The sequence below is a fragment of the Dasypus novemcinctus genome, chromosome 16 (genome assembly GCF_030445035.2).
Source record: "Dasypus novemcinctus isolate mDasNov1 chromosome 16, mDasNov1.1.hap2, whole genome shotgun sequence".
Taxonomy (NCBI): domain Eukaryota; kingdom Metazoa; phylum Chordata; class Mammalia; order Cingulata; family Dasypodidae; genus Dasypus; species Dasypus novemcinctus.
In genome coordinates this window covers 94,794,536-94,802,035 of record NC_080688.1, presented here as the reverse complement: position 1 = coordinate 94,802,035, position 7,500 = coordinate 94,794,536, and positions in this window count along the sequence as shown.

Genomic DNA, 7,500 nt, shown 5'->3' with positions numbered 1-7,500 from the left:
TTATTCCTAGTGAAAAAATAGATGACTGCTGAGGAAAACACTGCAGGGATGAAAAGGAACACGGTTACACTTCTTCCCAGTGTGCGGAATCCTGTGGTGATGCGCTCGTGTGTGGTAAGCCCACGCAGGGCATTTTGCGATGATTCTCTTAATCAGTTAGCAAATGCCTAATATATGTCAGCTTCATGGTAAATATTTTATATAATTACATCCTGTAGCCTTTGAAATAGATTCGACCTCATTCACTTCAGCTTTAGTATGGATTAGATGCCAACAAATCTTTGAGGAATAAGGATTATATTTAAATTTGTCATAAATGCATGAGAATCCTTCAGTAATTTAAGACTTTCAAGGGGTAGAGTCTATTTCTCTGTGAGGAAACTATACTTTGGATTCTAGGCTATTTCATCTTATTAATCTAAGGCTTTCACTTATGTCTGTCCTATTTCTCCACCTGTGCTGAAACTCTCCTACTTTCCTTACCCTTCCTAACACAGCCTGGTTTAACCCCATCCAGGGAGGGATATTTCTGACTTTTTTAGCCATACACCATGTCCAGCTTAGCAATAATGACTGCCTGTACCTGCCTCATACCTCAGTGAGGTCTTGAATAGCATTCTAAGCCCCAGTCCAGCTTCCAACAGGAAACGTTATTCATCATTCCCAGTCTCTAAAATGGACCTGTATTTGTTTTCGAGGGCATATATTCTAGATCAGTGGTTTCCATTTGAGTTAGAGGGATAGTTGGAGAAAGCCTTATTAGCATCTGGAAACTTTTACAATGCAACACCCACAAGCACAAAACAATAAAATAACAAAATTTCCAATGACATATGACACATATATATATATATATACAAACACACACACATATGTTTGTGTGTGGGCTACTGAAGTGTGAATTATCTATTTTTGTTGACATTGTAGTATTGATAATCAATACATTATCTCTTTCAGTTGAATGGGGGATATTTCTGTTGAGTTATAATTGACATACTATGAAACACACATACATTAAGTGTTCATTTTAATGAATTTTGACAATTGTAATGTTCAGTGAAATCATTGCGGCAGGAACATTTCCTTTGTATCCCTTTCTAATATGTTCCTTTCCCTCAGCTTTAGCCACCAGCAATGAATTATTTTTTAACCATATCCCATACCATGTTCCAGGAGCTTCTCACAGAGCAATGCAGGGAGAGATCGACCACACAAGTTAAAGTCTCCATCCATGACAACCTCATTTGTGGGGGCAAGAGAGCCATTTTGAAGTGGATAGTTGATGCCCATCCTCTCTTTCAAAGACCTATATAACTTCCATTTTTTCTCCCCCATTAGTGACCAGCTCAGTAGTTGGCACTGCTTTCAGTCAGTTGCCTATGCTAGAGGCCTAGAAATCATCCTTGAGCTTCCCTTTCCTCACACTTAAATTGTATCCAGGCACCAGATTCTGACAGTTTGTCTTGCTCATTATTTTCTGAGTTAGTCCCTGCCCGACCTCGGCCAAGTGCATCCCCTCTCTTATGAGAATGAAGTGAAAGCCCTTGTCACTTGGCTTTCAGCAGGCTCTTTCCCACTCGGCACATGTTCTTCTGTCTTTTTTCTTCTGGATTTGTTTACTTAAGTCAACCTTAGGGACCAGGGGCTGGGCTTCCCTTCTGCCCTTCCACACTCCTCCCTTAGGGAGAGCGATCCTGATCCACCTATGCTCCACACTCAGAGAGCCAACTTCCTGTTCAGTAGTTCCCGTGGGTGCTTAATGTGCCTTTCAAATATAACAAGACCCCCACAGAGACACTGATCCCCTCTGCACTCCCTGCCTGAATCTGGGCCTCCGTCCCATTTCAGGAAAGGGCAGCTCCACTCGTTCAGTCCTCACACCCAACACCATGTTGCATCACTGGTTCCTACATTCCATTAACCTTGGCAAATCCCCTCTCCTAGAGCTACCACCCAGGTGAAGCCCCACCCCCCTGGACTGGACTCCCAAAATAGCAACCTGTTGGACTCCCCAAATCTACCCTTGCCCCTCCCCGCTTCAACATCAAGACTCCCTACAGCAGCTAAAAGGATAATTTAAATTTTTAACAGAATTGAAATTTTAATTTGAATACCTCAATCACATAGCTTCATTTCTCTGCTCAGCATAGCCCACCGTGGTCCAACTCCCTTAGGATAAAATCCACATTCTTTAGGAATACTAGTAAGATGGCAGCTGAACCAGCTTTGAATTTTATTTGTCTCCAATCTACCAGTGAAGAAAGACTAACTAGATAGCAAAAGCAAACTCCTGTGTAAAATGCCTACAATAAAACTCAAGACATTGCAACTTTATAAATTCCAAAATAAAAGAGTGTGGAAAAATACCAAGAATTACAGCACCTGTCTTATGTCCTGTGTTCTGTATCCTGTATTTTATCTGGGAGGAAGCAGAGAGATGCAACTGTATATCTGACAGACCAAGTTAGCAAACAGGAATTCAGTGGAAATCACAGCAGACTGATCTGAGAAAAGCAGCTGAACTGGGAAGGCTTTGCCCATTCCAACAGCAGGCAAGGGAACGCATCTACTGTAAGGTTTGAAGAGAATGGGACAGTCAGGCCTTATGAACTTTTAAAACAAGCCATATATCGCTTCTAGAACAAAACACTGTGCTAAGGATAAATTCCTGGCAACAGAATCTAAATTTAGTGAGACAGAGAAAATAGGGCTAAATAGATAAGCAAAGGAGGACGGAAGCCAGAAGATCTCAGACAGTAATTACCTTACTTCTGAATGCTACGTGCAAGCAATGGAAGAGGGAGCGCTCTGAAGTTATAAAGCAAAAGATACCATGAACAACAACTCTTTCTAAAAGCCCGGGAAGACTAGCTTCTCATAAAAATGTGCCAGCTAAAAATACTGGTATCAAATGTCATACAAAGTTATAAGGAAAAAGAGAATAAAGGAGCAAAATAAACATCCCTTCAAATAATAAATACAACCCAGAACAGCATGCTGAAGAAACCCATAAAAATATAAGCTGCTATTTAAACATAGGGTGAAAAGCACTACTAAAAGGATGTAAAGCTATGAAAGAACAGTATATATTAGACTTTTTTAAAACTCAGAAATGAGGGGATATAACTTAGGAAAGAATTTGAAAGCAAATAATATATTTAAGAATTGAAGTAAACTAAGCTAAACTAGAATGCAAGGCACACCAGAGCAAACAGGCAGAATGGATAATGCCTTAAGAGAATGGACAATGAATATAAGCAAATTAAGAAAGAAATGAAGAAAGACACAGAAAGGATTCAAAAGAAAGTAACAAATATTGGAGGGAAATAAAAAGATCTAACATGTGCAGTGTGGAAGTCCATGAAGAAGGAAACCAAAGGAAAGAAACAAAACAAGATAGAAACCTATAATTCAAAAAAATCCTCCTGAAATAATAAAAACTTTTAAAGACTTGAAACTACATATTGAAAGGACACAATATTTCTGAAAATACTAATACAGAATATCTAGTACCAAGACATATTCTACTCAAAGAACAAAATCATTTGGGAATCTAAGTCAAAAGACCAAGAGGTTATAATGGGAAAACATAGATTTTTAGGGGATTTTTAAGTATATTTAGGATAACTAAAGAAAGTGAATGTGGATCAAGAATTGGTACATTCAAATTTTCTTTCAAGTATAAAGACCACAAATAAGTGTTAATCAACATGCAAAAACTCAGGAATTTTGTTCCCATGAATCCTTCCTGAGCAATCTACTGAGCTTCAGAATACTAAAATGAATGCAAAGACATTGATATAATTATTGGCTTTGAGCATTCAATATATAGTTACTTGCAGAAGTGAGACTAAATTATAGTTAAAAGGAATAGATAATGAAAATAATAGATATAGGCTCTGACAATGTAGATGTAATATTACTATAGAAATGGGTAAGGATATGTAAAATCATATCAACTGAGTAGAATTGGTATTGTCATTTCAAGACCGGTATACATGGGGAGTGGACAAAGAGCAAATGGGTAATTCTTTAAAACTTTAATACTATCATCTCTTGCATCCTGGAAGTAAGACAGTTAATATGGAAGGAAGAAAATACAGATGTAAGATACAAGAGGCTAGGTTAAAACCTATAGTCTGAATTTGAACTAGTAAGGCCTCAAAACTGTAACTAACACAGTAGCAATGGACAGATTTGTGGTTTGAAATACAATCTCCCATTAAAAGAAAGCAGAGCTTTGTGGAAATATCTTCCATACCAGACAGCAAGGGAGCAAACAGGAGCGACTCTGGAAATGAAAGTCACAGCAATGGGGAAGGACAATTTGAGCTTCTACAATGTCACTGCGATCGATGGGAACTCATCAAATAGGTTACATCCACATGTTTAATTGAACACTTCAGAAGAAACAATTGGTGACTGTGTTCAGCTGGAAAACGCCCCCCTCACACACACACAGTACATCCATGTTCTAAGCCTGAGAACTGTGAATATGCGACTTCATATGAAAAAAGGTGCTTTACAGATGCAAATAAGTTAGGGATTTTGAGGTGGGGAGATCTTCTCAGACCTGAATCCAATGTAATCACACTTTATAAGAGCAAGGCAGGAGGCCAAAGAGGTGAGAAGATGCTATGCTGCTGGCTTTGAGGTGGGAGAAGGTGCCACGAGCCAAGGAATGTAGCAGCCCAGCAACCAGATTTTAGAACCCTGAGGACCCATCTTAGACTTCTGACCTCAAAAATGCTAAGATCATAAAGTCGTCTTTTGCTCAGCCACTGTCTTCATGGTAATTTGTTATAGCAGCAAAAGTAAACTAATAGAGTCACCTTTGGAGGATGATATGGGGCTGATGGATTACCTTGAAAATTGGTAAATAAAGGGAAGTACCAAGCATTTATCATGCCTTCCCTATAAAAACAGTACCGCTGGTTATCTAAATAACAGATGCAAGAAAAGCCTCCTTACTCACAAAATTAAGCCAATGAATGAAAAAAAAAAGTAGAACATCATTATTTTATATCCCGCTAATGCATGAATGATATTATTTTGAAGCACCAATGGTCGCTAAAATCACAAAAAGGAGAAAGAAAGAAAATTTCACTACCTTTAGTCTTGCCCCCGACCCAATTCAAACAACTTAATTGGATTAATTCTCTCCAAATACTAGCTGACAGAACAGATAGGGGAGAGAGAAATTTATGTACAAAGAATTTCAAGGCTACCAGTAACTCTTACACCTCTCTACGAGGTGGGAATCAGCATCAAATGTCCCTGGATTCTTCAAAAAATTGATTACAAGGGAAATAAGGGGTGAAAACGTAATATTTGGATTAAAAGACACTTGAAATATAAAAATCTAGCAAAATGAAAATAAACTGTTTAGAAATGCTTTCTCAATTGATGAAATTATAAAGAAACACCAAGAAGCTGTTACTTTCAGAAGTTAACCTAGGGTTACCACCAAGGGGGGGGAGGAGGCTTGGGGGGAGGGAGCACGAGGAGGTGGAGGCAAAATTCTCTTTCTTCAATTGGGTGGTAGCTATGAGGACATGTTTCATCATAATCATTCAAATATGCTTTTGCTCTATGCAGTCTTCTATGTCTTTTAACATAACAATAAAAAAGGATTTAAGCGATGTAAAAAATTCCAACTCCTTCATTATGGGCCTGGACGCCTGTGCCCATCTGGTTTTCTGAACTCATTCTTCTCCCTGCCCCACCCTCCCTCTGGCCACTCTGTCTTCTATCTCCCACCACCAAGTACTAGCTAAGCCCTCTGCTGAGTACACTGCTTTCTTAAAACTGTAATGTTTTTTCAGGTACATCTCGAAGTCCTTGCTCCGATATCAACACTTCAAAACGGATTCCTAGCCCCTTCTTTCTGAAATAAACCCCTTCCAACTTCAAAGTTCCTTATCCAACTTTATTTTTCTTCATAGCACATATCACGAACAGAAATGATGATTTCTTTTATTTGCTCATTGACCATTCTTCCCACTGGAAGCCATAGACCCACCACGTCCATGAGAGAAGGGGCCTTGAAGGACCACTTACTGGGTTCTCCTTGTCTGGGAAAGGCATGTGCTCCAAAAATATTTGTGGAATAAATGAACAAATAGATGAATGAATGAGTGAATGAAGACTTCCTGAAATTGCCTTCTAACTCCTCATTCTGAATCCAGGCCCATCCACAAATCTGTCTCCATCAACCTCAGTGATCTACCTAAAACAGCAATCTGACAATAATAGTTCCCCACCTATTAAACATGAATTCTTGGCATGACTCAGGAGGTCTTCCGTAATCAATGTGGCTGCTACGTATTTCTCTGGCTTCTTCTTCATCCCATTACTCAGAAAGCAATACCAGACTGCTCCTAAGCTCCCACTCACCAAGAGCAGACAATTCTACTTCCATCACTCTGGGCATCCCTTCTCTCCACTTACTGCTCTAGAATCCCTCTGCTCTTGTTCAAGGCAATGCAACCCAGTTGTTTCCTGCCTTTTCTATTCTAGGAAAACTTCCTCTTGGCATACAGCTGAGGTCCGGGTAGCCTGGAATCTCCTTGTACCTAATTTCATCATTGCCCTTACTTCACATGGAGTCATCTACCTCTCTGTGGTCCTCCATCTGGATTCAAGCTCCTTGGACAAAGGAGCATCCTGCAGTCCTTGCACCAGCACAGCTCTTGTCATCTGCTGGGTGTTTGTGAGAGGCCCTGGGCTATTTTAACAGTGGTTGCTTTAAATGCACAGCACATCATAAAGCACCTCTCATACAGTACCTCAGTTAATTCTCAGAACAGTGGGGTGGGATGTGCTGTCGCTCTCCTTTTAGCAGGCGGGAAACTCAATGAGGCCAACAACTTGTGCCCCTAGAAGCAGAACGCACAGAAATGGGGTTCAAAAGCACGTACCTCCGATTCTAGAGTTTGCAGTCTTTTGACCAGAGCTGCTATCTTTGACTAATTAGTAAGCCCTTGCTTTTTAAAATAGCTTTGGTCCTGAAAAACTTGGTTTGCAAAGAAAATGTTTGTAAACTGAGATATAATATAAATGTGTCTGGGGAGCTTCACCTTTAAAGGAAGGCCAAAGCTGTTTTGCCAACCTACCATCTTTTGATAAGACAAATAATGCCTTCAAATTACTATTTTGGTCTACTTCAGTTTCCACAGATCTGCTTTTTCCATGGACACAATTGCTATTGAAAGTGTGTTGTTGTTATAAAAAGTAAAACTTACCAATACATATATTTATAGGGCCAACCATAGTTAATTTCTTGATACTTATAAACTACTATTGCTTTGCGAGACACGATCATGTAGGTTGGCTTATGAACTGGTTCCACAAACCCATGAGTGAATAGGAATTGATAAATTTATTAATTTATTGAATCGACCATTCAATAAAAACAAAATAGCATACTCAAATAATTACACTGCAGTTTGTCTCTTCACTTCTGTTTTAAGCGCTTTATTTTATTTGAAACATTAACAG